Here is a 13,382-nt window from a genome sequence, read left to right as displayed (position 1 = left end):
ATGCTATACCGTTGGCAAAAAATAAACCTCAGTTTTGGACACAGCTGACCATGTGCATGGCGCCAGCCCATCAGGAAGATTGTCATTTTCTGGTGTTGCATAATTTGCATGATGATATTGTGCTGGGTTTTCCATGGTTACAGGTACATAATCCGGTGTTGGATTGGAGATCTATGTCTTTAACTAGTTGGGGTTGTCAAGGGGTTCATAATGATGTTCCTTTGATGTCAATTTCCTCTTCCCCCTCTTCTGAAATTCCTGAGTTTTTGTCAGATTTTCAGGATGTATTCGAGGAGCCCAAGTCCAGTTCCCTTCCACCGCATAGGGACTGTGATTGTGCTATTGGCTTGATTCCAGGTTGTAAGTTCCCTAAGGGCCGACTTTTCAACCTGTCTGTTCCAGAACATGCCGCCATGCGGAGCTATATTAAGGAGTCTTTGGAGAAAGGGCATATTCGACCATCTTCTTCACCATTGGGAGCAGGTTTGTTTTTGTTGCCAAGAAGAATGGCTCCTTGAGACCCTGTATTGATTATCACCTCTTGAATAAGATCATGGTCAAATTTCAATACCCTTTGCCTTTACTTTCTGATTTGTTTGCTAGGATTAAGGGGGCTAGTTTGTTCACTAAAATTGACCTTCGAGGGGCATATAATCTTGTTCGTATTAAGCAGGGTGACGAATGGGAATGGAAAACTGCATTTAATACGCCCGAAGGCCATTTTGAATACTTTGTGATGCCATTTGGGCTCTCTAATGCTCCATCTGTGTTCCAGTCCTTCATGCATGATATCTTTCGGAGTTATCTTGATAAATTCATGATTGTATATTTGGATGATATTTTGTTTTTTTCCGATGATTGGGAGTCTCATGTGAAACAGGTCAGGATGGTATTTCAGATCCTTCGTGATAACGCTTTATTTGTGAAGGAGTCTAAGTGCCTCTTTGGAGTGCAGAAGGTTTCTTTTTTGGGCTTCATTTTTTCTCCCTCATCTATAGAAATGGATCCGGTTAAGGTTCAGGCCATTCATGAGTGGATTCAGCCCACATCCGTGAAGAGCCTTCAGAAATTTTTGGGCTTTGCTCATTTTTATCGCCGTTTCATTGCCAACTTCTCCAGTGTGGTTAAACCCCTGACCGATTTGATGAAGAAAGGCGCTGATGTGACAAATTGGTCCTCTGCCGCTGTTTCTGCCTTTCAGGAGCTTAAACGCCGATTTATTTCTGCCCCTGTGTTGCATCAACCTTTTGTTTCTCTTCCATTTCAGGTTGAAGTTGACGCGTCTGAGATTGGGGCAGGGGCCGTTTTGTCTCAGAGGAGTTCTGATGGTTCCTTGATGAAACCGTGTGCCTTGTTTTCTCGAAAGTTTTCGCCTGTGGAACGCAATTATGATGTCGGCAATCGGGAGTTGTTGGCTATGAAGTGGGCATTTGAGGAGTGGCGACATTGGCTTGAGGGGGCCAAGCACCGTATTGTGGTCTTGACCGATCATAAGAATCTGATTTACCTCGAGTCTGCCAAGCGGCTGAATCCTAGACAGGCTCGATGGTCTCTGTTTTTCTCCCGTTTTGATTTTGTGGTCTCGTATCTTCCGGGCTCTAAGAATGTTAAGGCTGATGCTCTCTCTAGGAGTTTTTTGCCTGACTCTCCTGGGGTCTGTGAGCCGGTCGGCATTCTGAAGGAAGGGGTGGTCCTTTCTGCCATCTCCCCTGATTTACGACGGGTTCTTCAGGAATTTCAGGCTGATAAACCTGACCGCTGTCCAGTGGGGAAACTGTTTGTTCCTGATAGATGGACTAGTAAAGTGATTTCTGAGGTTCATTGTTCTGTGTTGGCTGGCCATCCTGGGATTTTTGGTACCAGAGATTTGGTTGGTAGGTCCTTTTGGTGGCCTTCTTTGTCGCGGGATGTGCGTTCTTTTGTGCAGTCCTGTGGGACTTGTGCACGGGCCAAGCCTTGCTGTTCCCGCGCTAATGGGTTGCTGCTGCCTTTGCCGGTCCCTGAGAGGCCTTGGAAGCATATTTCTATGGATTTTATTTCAGATCTTCCGGTTTCCCAGAGGATGTCAATTATCTGGGTGGTTTGTGATCAGTTTCCTAAGATGGTTCATTTGGTACCTTTGCCTAAATTGCCTTCCTCTTCTGATTTGGTTCCGTTGTTTATTCAGCATGTGGTTCGTTTGCATGGCGTTCCGGAGAATATTGTGTCCGATAGGGGTTCCCAGTTTGTTTCTAGGTTTTGGCGGGCCTTTTGTGCTAGGCTGGGCATTGATTTGTCTTTTTCTTCCGCATTTCATCCTCAGACAAATGGCCAAACCAAGCGAACTAATCAGACTTTGGAAACTTATTTGAGATGCTTTGTGTCTGCTAATCAGGATGATTGGGTGGCTTTCCTGCCATTGGCCGAGTTTGCCCTTAATAATCGGGCTAGTTCTGCTACCTTGGTTTCGCCTTTTTTTTGTAATTTTGGTTTTTATCCTCGTTTTTCTTCAGGGCAGGTTGAGCCTTCTGATTGTCCTGGTGTGGATTCTGTGGTTGACAGGTTGCAGCAAATTTGGGCTCATGTGGTGGACAATTTAGTTTTGTCTCAGGAGGAGGCTCAGCGTTTTACTAACCGTCGTCGGTGTGTTGGTTCCCGGATTCGGGTTGGGGATTTGGTCTGGTTGTCCTCCGTCATGTTCCTATGAAGGTTTCTTCCCCTAAGTTCAAGCCTCGCTTTGTTGGTCCTTATAGGATTTCTGAGATTATCAATCCTGTGTCTTTTCGTTTGGCCCTTCCAGCCGCTTTTTTTTCCATCCATAATGTTTTCCATAGATCTTTGTTGCGGAAATATGTGGTGCCCGTTGTTCCCTCTGTTGATCCTTCTGCCCCGGAGTTGATTGATGGGAAATTGGAGTATGTGTTTGAGAAGATTTTGGATTCTCGTTTTTCGAGGCGGAAGCTTCAGTATCTTGTCAAATGGAAGGGTTATGGCCTGGAGGATAATTCTTGGGTTGTTGCCTCCGATGTTCATGCTGACGATTTGGTTCGTGCCTTTCATTTGGCTTGCCCTGATCGGCCTGGGGGCTCTGGTGAGGGTTCGGTGACCCCTCCTCAAGGGGGGGATACTGTTGTGAATTCTGCTCCTGGGCTCCCTCCGGTGGTTATGAGTGGTAGTGCTGCTGTCTTTGGATCGCAGCATTCATCAGGTGCGTCCACTTATTGCAATTTGGACTGGGCTATTTAGCCTGGCTTGATTCTTTAGTCAGTGCCAGTTGTCCAATGTTTTTGGAGGATTCACATCCCTGCCTGGTCTCTCCTGTTTTGCTGTCCATGTCTCCAAAGATAAGTTCTGGCTTTGTTTTTGCAGCTCACATGCTGTGGGCTTAATAGTTCAGTGCATTTTCTTGTTTTGTCTTGTCCAGCTTTGTCTGTGTAAGGATTCCTTCAGCCATGCTGGAATCTCTGGAGATGCAGATATACCCTCCATATCTTTAGTCAGATGTGGAGTTTTTGTATTTTCTGTGGTGGATATTTTCTAGTGTTTTAATACTGAACGCATAGTACTCTGTCCTATTCTTTCTATTTAGCTAGAATGGCCTCCTTTGCTAAATTCTGATTTCAGTCTGCGTATGTCATTTCCCTCTCCTCTCACAGTCAATATTTGTGGGGGGCTGTCTTTCCTCTGGGGATTTTCTCTGAGGCAAGATAGTTTTCGGTTTCTATCTTTAGGGGTATTTAGTCCTCCTGCTGTGTCGAGGTGTCTAGGGAGCATTAGGTACATCCCACGACTACATCTAGTTGTGTTGTTAAGTTCAGGGTCTGCGTTCAGTACAGGTACCACCTTCTCCAGAGTACGTCTCATGCTGCTCCTAGGCCACCAGATCATAACAGACGGCCAAGACAGTGGTACATCGCTGGATGTCTCGTGCCCACCAGCCGTGGCCCTTTTGGTATTGACGGTAGCTTACTGCTTCCCCCAGCATCAGGACGGGACCTTTACTGTCGTCACGCAGGCAGGACTCCACCTCCTCCCGGGTGATGTGGACCCTTATCGACGACCCGATCTCCTGGACAAAACCTTTTCCTCTCTGGGGCTGGTAGACGATCACCACTCCCCATTTCGGTAGGGACCCATCCAGCAGCTCACCGCGGGCCTACCGCTCCACCTCTCTGGCATATTCTGCAATCAGATGCTTCTGATAGTCTCCCCAGGGGAAGGGACCAAGATCCCATTCACGCGATCCCGGGCCTGATGATGAGGACTCCGGGGCTCCGTCAGCCATGGTGAAGGTCGGGTCCAGGGTCGTCGGAATACCGACTCCCGGTCGGTCGGGACACCGAGCTCTCTCACAGGTGGGGGCTCTGTCGGCGCCACACCACTCCTCTGGTGTTGCCGCCAGATCTGGTGCAGGCAGCGGAGGCTCCGCGGACAGCTCCCAAGGCTCGATCTTCTCCATCGGCGGCATGCCGGTATAATCCTCTGGTGATGGGGATCTAGGCAGGGCCATCCTTTTTCGTAGACCTTCTCTGCTCTCCAGTTCCGCTCCATCTGAGTCATAGTTTCGTTTCTTCGGCCTCTGCCCGCTGTACAGAATTAGGAGGCGGACCTCGGCTGATGACGGACACTTCCTCAAGACACAGAAATATTTAGACTGGGCGGCCATTACTTTTCGCGCTTCTCAGGTCTTTCACACCCACAACTCCATGCCCTTCTCCTCCTGTGCTCCTCGTGGTGCGGCAATGGCGGCGGTTTTGGCGGGAATCTTTGCAACAGTTAACAATGCACAGTCTTTGCAATAAATCACAGTTCAAGCACAATTCCAACACAGTTCCAAGGCACACATGACCTGATTCTTCAGGCTTAAGTACATCCTGTTCTGACGCCAAGTTGGAGTGCCCCCAGACGCAGGGCCACGGGTCACTTGGTGCCGGTCCTCTCTGTCTCGGTTCTAGGGTTGTCACGGTGGCTGGACCCGGTCCGTGACCCTGCCAAGGGCGTCCAATGAAAGGTTTCGTGACGCCACCTGTGGTATTCGGTCAGGGCGACCGACGCTGCTTGGGGCCCACTGGGGTGGTTGTTATGATCCGGTGACCTTGGAGCCACATGAAACTTTCTCTGGAATAGGTGGTAACTGTACTGACTGCAAATCCTGATCTAACACCGCAACTAGAAGTAGCCGTGGGGTGTGCCTAACAAACCCTAGACACCTCGTCACAGCCGGAGGACTAAATACCCCTATAGATGGAAATAGGAATTCTACCTTGCCTCAGAGCAGAGCCCCAAAGGATAGGCAGCCCCCCACGAATATTGACTGTGAGTAGGAGAGGAAAGACACACGCAGGCAGAAAACAGGATTTAGCAAAAGAGGCCACTCTAGCTAAATAGGAAAGGATAGGACAGAATACTAAGCGGTCAGTATTAAAACCCTTCCAAAAATATCCACAGCAGATAATACAAAAAAATTCCTCCATCTAACTAAAGACGTGGAACGTATATCTGCAACTCCTGAGAATCCAACTAGACTGAGTAAATACTGACACAATCAAAGCTGGACAAGAAAAAACAAATGAATACCACTGAATTATCAAGCACACAGCATGTGTGCCACAGAAACAAAACCGGACACTTATCTTTGCTGATTTGGCAGCAAGGCAGGAGGAACCAGACAGGGGTCCAACACCTCCCAAAAACCATGGACAACTGGCAAGGACTAAAGAATCCTGCACACCTAAATACCCCAGTCAGATCTGCAATTAGCAGATACACCTGACCAGGACTGCAACCCAGGGACAACTGCATTACCACCTACAACTATCGGAGGGAGCCCAAAAGCAGAATTCACAACAGTACCCCCCCCCTTGAGGAGGGGTCACCGAACCCTCACCAGAGCCCCCAGGCCGATCAGGATGAGCCAGAAGAAAGGCACAAACCAAATCAGCAGCATGGACATCAGAGGCAAAAACCCAAGAATTATCCTCCTGGCCATAACCCCTCCATTTGACAAGGTACTGAAGCCTCCGCCTCGAAAAACGAGAATCCAAAATCTTCTCAACCACATACTCCAACTCCCCATCAACCAACACAGGGGCCGGAGGATCAACAGAGGGAACAACGGGCACCACATATTTCCGCAATAAGGATCTATGGAAGACATTATGGATAGCAAAAGAGGCCGGAAGTGCCAATCGAAATGACACCGGATTAATAATCCCAGAAATCCTATAAGGACCAATAAACCGAGGCTTAAACTTAGGAGAAGAAACCTTCATAGGAGCATGACGGGAAGACAACCAGACCAGATCCCCAACCCGAAGCCGGGAACCAACACACCGACGACGGTTAGCAAAACATTGAGCCTCCTCCTGAGACAACACCAAACTGTCCACCACATGAGCCCAAATTTGCTGCAACCTGTCAACCACAGAATCCACACCAGGACAGTCAGAAGGCTCAACCTGCCCAGAAGAAAAACGAGGATGAAAACCAAAATTACAAAAGAAAGGCGAAACCAAAGTAGCCGAACTAGCCCGATTATTAAGGGCAAACTCGGCCAACGGCAAGAAGGCCACCCAATCATCCTGATCAGCAGACACAAAGCATCTCAAATAAGTCTCCAAAGTGTGATTAGTTTGCTCGGTCTGACCATTTGTCTGAGGATGAAATGCAGAAGAAAAAGACAAATCAATGCCCAGCCTAGCACAAAAGGCCCGCCAAAACCTAGAAACAAACTGGGAACCTCTGTCGGACACAATATTCTCCGGAATACCATGCAAACGAACCACATGCTGAAAAAACAACTGAACCAAATCTGAAGAGGAAGGTAATTTAGGCAAAGGCACCAAATGAACCATCTTAGAGAACCGGTCACAAACAACCTAGATAACCGACATCCTCTGGGAAACCGGAAGATCAGAAATAAAATCCATAGAAATATGCTTCCAAGGCCTCTCAGGGACCGGCAAAGGCAGCAGCAACCCATTAGCGCGGGAACAGCAAGGCTTGGCCCGCGCACAAGTCCCACAGGACTGCACAAAAGAACGCACATCCCGTGACAAAGAAGGCCACCAAAAGGACCTACCAACCAAGTCTCTGGTACCAAAAATACCAGGATGACCAGCCAACACAGAACAGTGAACCTCAGAAATCACTCTACTAGTCCATCTGTCAGGAACAAACAGTTTCCCCACTGGACAGCAGACACCAGCTGACCGGTTCAAAGACCTCAGGAGAATCAGGCAAAAAACTCCTAGAGAGGGCATCAGCCTTAATATTCTTAGAACCCGGAAGGTACTAGACCACGAAGTCAAAACGGGAAAAAAACAAGGACCATCGAGCCTGTCTAGGATTCAGCCGCTTGGCAGATTCGAGGTAAATCAGATTCTTATGATCGGTCAAGACTAGGGTTGAGCGACTTTTCTTTTTATAGGATCGGGTCGGGTTTCACGAAACCCGACTTTTTCAAAAGTCGGGTCCAGTGAAATCGGCCGATCCTATAGAAAAGTCGGGGTCGGGGTCGGCCGAAACACGAAACCCAATGCAGTGCATTGGGTTTCTAATGGTTCCCAGGGTCTGAAGGAGAAGAAACTCTCCTTCAGGCCCTGGGATCCATATTTAAGTGTAAAATAAAGAATGAAAATAAAAAATATTGATATACTTACCCTCGGATGCGCCCTGGTTGTAACCGAGAGCCTTCCTTCCTAAGAATGAGCGCCTGAAGGGCCTTCGATGACGTCGCTGCTTATGATTGGTCGCGTGAGCGGTCACATGGGCGTCACGCGACCAATCACAAGCCGCGACGTCATCTAAGGTCCTTCAGGCGCTGATTCTTAGGAAGGAAAGCTGCGGGTTAGAACCAGGGCGCGTCCAAGGGTGAGTATATACCTATTAGGAATATACTCGCCCTCGGACGCGCCCTCGGATGCTTCCTTCCTAAGAATTAGCACCTGAAGGGACTTAGATGACGTCGCGGCTTGTGATTGGTCGCGTGACACCCATGTGACCGCTCACGCGACCAATCACAAGCCGCGACGTCATCGAAGGCCCTTCAGGTGCTCATTCTTAGGAAGGAAGGCTGCCGGTGAGAACCAGGGCGCGTCCGAGGGTGAGTATATCAATATTTTTTTTATTTTTATTCTTTATTTTACACTTAAATATGAATTCCGATACCGATTCCCGATATCTTAAACATATCGGAACTCGGTATCAGAATTCCGATTCCAGTTCAGAAGATTGCCGACCTCATGGCCGACCCCACACAGGGGTCGGGTCGGGTTTCATGAAACCCGACTTTGCCAAAAGTCAGCGACTTCTGAAAATGGCCGACCGTTTCGCTCAACCCTAGTCAAGACCACAATACGGTGCTTAGCTCCCTCAAGCCAATGTCGCCACTCCTCAAACGCCCACTTCATAGCCAACAACTCCCGATTGCCGACATCATAATTGCGTTCAGCAGGCGAAAACTTACGGGAAAAGAAGGCACACGGTTTCATCAAGGAACCAACAGGATCCCTCTGAGACAAAACGGCCCCTGCCCCAATCTCAGAAGCGTCAATCTCAACCTGAAACGGAAGAGAAACATCCGGTTGGTGCAACACTGGAGCAGAAGTAAATCGACGTTTAAGCTCCTGAAAGGCAGAGACAGCCGCAGAGGACCAATTCGCCACATCAGCGCCTTTCTTCGTCAAATCGGTCAAGGGTTTAACCACGCTGGAAAAATTAGCAATGAAACGGCAATAAAAATTTGCAAAACCCAAAAATTTCTGAAGGCTCTTCACGGATGTGGGCTGAATCCAATCATGAATGGCCTGAACCTTAACCGGATCCATCTGCATAGACGAGGGAGAAAAAATGAAGCCCAAAAAAGAAACCTTCTGCACCCCAAAGAGACACTTAGACCCCTTCACAAACAAAGCATTGTCACGAAGGATCTGAAATACCATCCTGACCTGTTCCACATGAGACTCCCAATCATCGGAAAAAATCAAAATATCGTCCAAATATACAATCAAGAACTTATCAATATAAGTCCGGAGGATATCATGCATGAAGGACTGAAAAACAGATGGAGCATTAGTGAGCCCGAATGGCATCACAAGGTATTCAAAATGGCCTTCGGGCGTATTAAACACAGTTTTCCATTTATCACCCTGCTTAATACGAACAAGATTATATGCCCCCCGAAGGTCAATCTTCGTAAACCAACTAGCCCCCTTAATCCTAGCAAACAAATCGGAAAGCAAAGGTAAAGGGTATTGAAACTTGACCGTGATCTTATTCAAGAGGCGATAATCAATACAGGGTCTCAAGGAGCCATCCTTCTTAGCAACAAAAAAAAATCCCGCTCCCAACGGTGAAGAAGATGGCCGAATATGCCCTTTCTCCAAAGACTCCTTAGCATAGCTCCGCATTGCGGTATGTTCAGGCACAGACAGGTTGAAAAGTCGACCCGTAGGAAACTTACAGCCTAGAATCAAGTCAATTGCACAATCGCAGTCCCTATGCGGTGGAAGGAAACTGGACTTGGGCTCATCGAATACATCCTGAAAATCAGACAAAAACTCTGGGATTTCAGAAGAGGAAGAAGAGGAGATTGACATCAAAGGAACATCATTATGAACCCCCTGACAACCCCAACTAGTCACAGACATAGACTTCCAATCCAACACAGGATTATGTACCTGCAACCACGGAAAACCCAGCACGATCGCATCATGCAAATTATGCAACACCAGAAATCGACAATCTTCCTGATGGGCTGGCGCCATGCGCATGGTCACCTGTGTCCAAAACTGGGGCTTATTTTTAGCCAAGGGTGTAGCATCAATGCCCCTTAAAGGAATAGGGTTCTGCAAAGCCAGCAAGGGAAAACCACAACGCCTGACAAACTAAAAGTCCATTAAATTCAAGGCGGCGCCTGAAATGACATGAGAAGCGTCGCCACAATATTAACACAACCTATTCTGACGTCTGAATCCTTGTCGTTCCGTTCTAGACAGAATCCTATCACACTGCATTGCCTCAGGAATCTGCTCTGAGGACAACACCACAGCGCGCACAGTTCTGCGCTCCCACAAGCGCCGGTCAATCTGAATGGCCAGAGACATAGAATCACTCAGACCGAAAGGCGTGGGAAACCCCACCATAACATCTTTAACGGATTCAGAAAGACCCTGTTAAGGACCGGCGGAACGCACCAAGTATAGATGATATGACACTAGGTGCGTTCGCAGTCCGAGGTCCACCGTGCAGGTAAAAGACCCTGCTGCTAGTAAGACAGACTATATGGCGGTACTAAGAATACACACATGGGTTAACTTCACCCTGCGTGAAGGAAGCAATCCTGTTGCGTCACAGGAGCACAGTACCGCACATAGAGCGCGAGCAAGAAGTCAGCGAACTCAACCCCTACACAGGATTGAAGTCCGATTAGACACTTGCTGGCACAACACCGCAACTGGGTGTGTAAGGAAACTTATAAAATAGAATCAATAGGCACGAGAGTGCGTGCGGTGCCGCACTGACGGACACCACTAACCACCCAGGCTTGGGTAAGGAAAGCGCAGAGGAAGCGCACGGCGCCGTACTGGCGGACACAGCAACAGGACGCTGTGATGTGTGTTACGTGCAGATGGTTAGTCGGGCGCTAGATAGCTACCATCATCCGCGAGCAGTCAACAACTCTAGGGAGGGATACTTAGGAGCTTTCATCCATCGACATACATCCATCTACACACACACATAATATCAAGACAATACTAGCGCATGGCCGTGCGGTCATGCGCAGTTTATATAGTTGCAGCACAGGAAGCTGCTACTGAAGTTTTTGCCCTTTCAGGACCTTCCAGAAGGACCAATGGAATGTACTGCAGCACCTGAGCATGTGACCGAACATGTGGCCCTCGACCTCCAATGGGAGACCCTGCCCTGGGCATGCTCAGACGGAGAAAAGCAGGACTTAGATCCAGAAACGTCCACTCGCCGCTGCCCAGCACTGGCTTCAATGGCAGAAGCAGGAGAAGCAGCAGTAACTCTTCGCACAGAGTCAGACTGAGCGAGACGCTGGGATCGACGTCCCTGCTGAGCAGACTCCACTGCGACTGGAGAAGAATGGGAGACCGCAGCGGAGACGGATCGAGATTCCCCCTGTGCAGCAGAGGAAACTCGACTCCTAACATTACCCCCCCTCCTAGGGCCCCCCTCCTTGGGCCTCGCTACGTTCGAAGGCAGCAATGAGCTGCGGGGCCCGAATGTGCTCAACAGGCTCCCAGGACCTGTCCTCAGGGCCATAACCCTTCCAGTCTACCAAATAAAATTTTTTGCCACGTACCACCTTGAACCCCAAAATAGCGTTCACCTCATAATCGTCCGTAGACGAACCCGATGTCCCAGCAGATGACTTGGAAAACCGGGACATATACACGGGTTTCAAAACGGACACATGAAAGGTGTCGGTGATACCCAGGCGTGGCGGAAGGGCCAGACGGTAGACCACAGGATTAACCTGTTCGAGGACCTTGAAGGGACCCAAGTAGTGAGGTGCAAACTTAGTGGACTCTACACGCAGCCTGATGTTACGGGCGGAGAGCCACACTAAATCGCCAGGAGCAAAGGTCGGGGCAGGGCGCCGATGTGCATCGGCGGAGGACCTCATTCTCTCCTTCGAGGCCCGAATGGCATCCTGAGTGTGGTCCCAAATGTCCCGTGCCTCCACTGCCCAGTCTGCCACCCTGGAGTCAGCAGAGGACACGGGCATAGGCACAGGAACCCGCGGATGCTGGCCGTAATTAAGGAGGAAAGGAGTCTGACCGGTGGAGTCAGCTACAGCGTTATTAAGGGCGAACTCTGCCCATGGTAATAAAGATGCCCAGTCATCCTGCCTGGCAGAAACAAAATGTCGCAGATATGTGACCAGAGTCTGATTGGCCCTCTCCACCAACCCATTCGTCTCGGGATGATATGCGGAAGAGAGATTTAACTCAATGCTGAGAAGACGACAAAGCTCTCTCCAAAACCGAGACGCAAACTGGGGACCCCGGTCACTGACAATTTTGTCTGGCATGCCGTGTAGGCGGAAGACGTGTCTTATGAACAACGCTGCCAAGGCCCGTGCAGAAGGTAACCGTGGGAGCGGCACCAAATGCACCATTTTCGAGAAATGATCGGTAACGACCCAAATGACGGTACAGCCGCGAGACTTGGGCAAACCCACCACAAAGTCCATCCCGACCATCTCCCAGGGCCTGTCTGCGACCGGCAAGGGATAGAGTAACCCAGACTTATTTTTGGCGCATGAGACACACGCCAGAACGTAATCTCTGACATCTCGGAGCATATGCGGCCACCAGTACGTCCTCGCCAGCAGCTCAGATGTCCTTTTTGTCCCAAAGTGTCCACCCACCCTGGAGGAATGAGCCCAAAAGAGAACCTCCGGTCGCAAATTTATGGGCACAAAAGTCTTGCCCGGAGGCACAGACTCAAGCGACACCGGAGCCACGGTTCTCAAGCTCTCAGAAGGAACAATAAGCCGAGGCTCTCCTTCCTCCTCCTCAGATGACACAACAGAGCGAGAAAGAGCATCAGCTCGAATGTTCTTCTCCCCAGCGAGATAATGGAGGGTGAAGTGGAATCGGGAGAAGAATAAGGACCATCTGGCCTGGCGAGAATTTAGCCGCTGGGCTGTTTGCAAATATAGCAAATTTTTGTGGTCTGTAAAAACTTGAAAGGGAAAACGAGCCCCCTCCAAGAGATGTCTCCACTCTGAGAAAGCCAATTTCATCGCTAGCAACTCCCTGTCCCCGATGGAATAATTCCTCTCCGCTGGTGTGAAGGTCTTGGAGAAGAAGTAGCACGGATGCTTCCGACCTTCAGCATCCTTTTGGAAGAGGACTGCTCCAGCACCAACGGAAGAGGCATCCACCTCCATTATAAACGGCTTATCGACATCGGGACGATGTAGGATGGGAGCGCTAGCAAAATGAGACTTAGTAGAAGAAAAGGCCCTGGAGACCTCTTCAGACAACACTTTGGGATTTGCTCCCTTCTTGGTGAGGGCTACCAAGGGAGCTACCAAAGTTGAGAAATGGGGAATGAACTGGTGGTAATAATTAATGAACCCCATAAAGCGCTGCACCGCTTTAAGTGAATTGGGTTCTTGCCAGTCCATCACAGCCTGTAGTTTGGCAGGATCCATAGCCAATCCCTGGGCAGAGATGATATAGCCCAGGAAAGGTAAAGACTCCTGCTCAAACACACACTTCTCCAACTTTGCGTAAAGAGAGTTTGCCCGTAAGAGGTCGAAGACTCTGCCAACATCTCTACGGTGGGAGTCAATATCTGGAGAGAAGATGAGAATATCATCCAGATAGACTACAACCCAGGTGGAAAGCATATCCCGGAAGATG

This window comes from Ranitomeya imitator, chromosome 8 (genome assembly GCF_032444005.1).
Source record: "Ranitomeya imitator isolate aRanImi1 chromosome 8, aRanImi1.pri, whole genome shotgun sequence".
Classification (NCBI taxonomy): domain Eukaryota; kingdom Metazoa; phylum Chordata; class Amphibia; order Anura; family Dendrobatidae; genus Ranitomeya; species Ranitomeya imitator.
Note: the sequence above shows the minus strand (reverse complement) of the source record.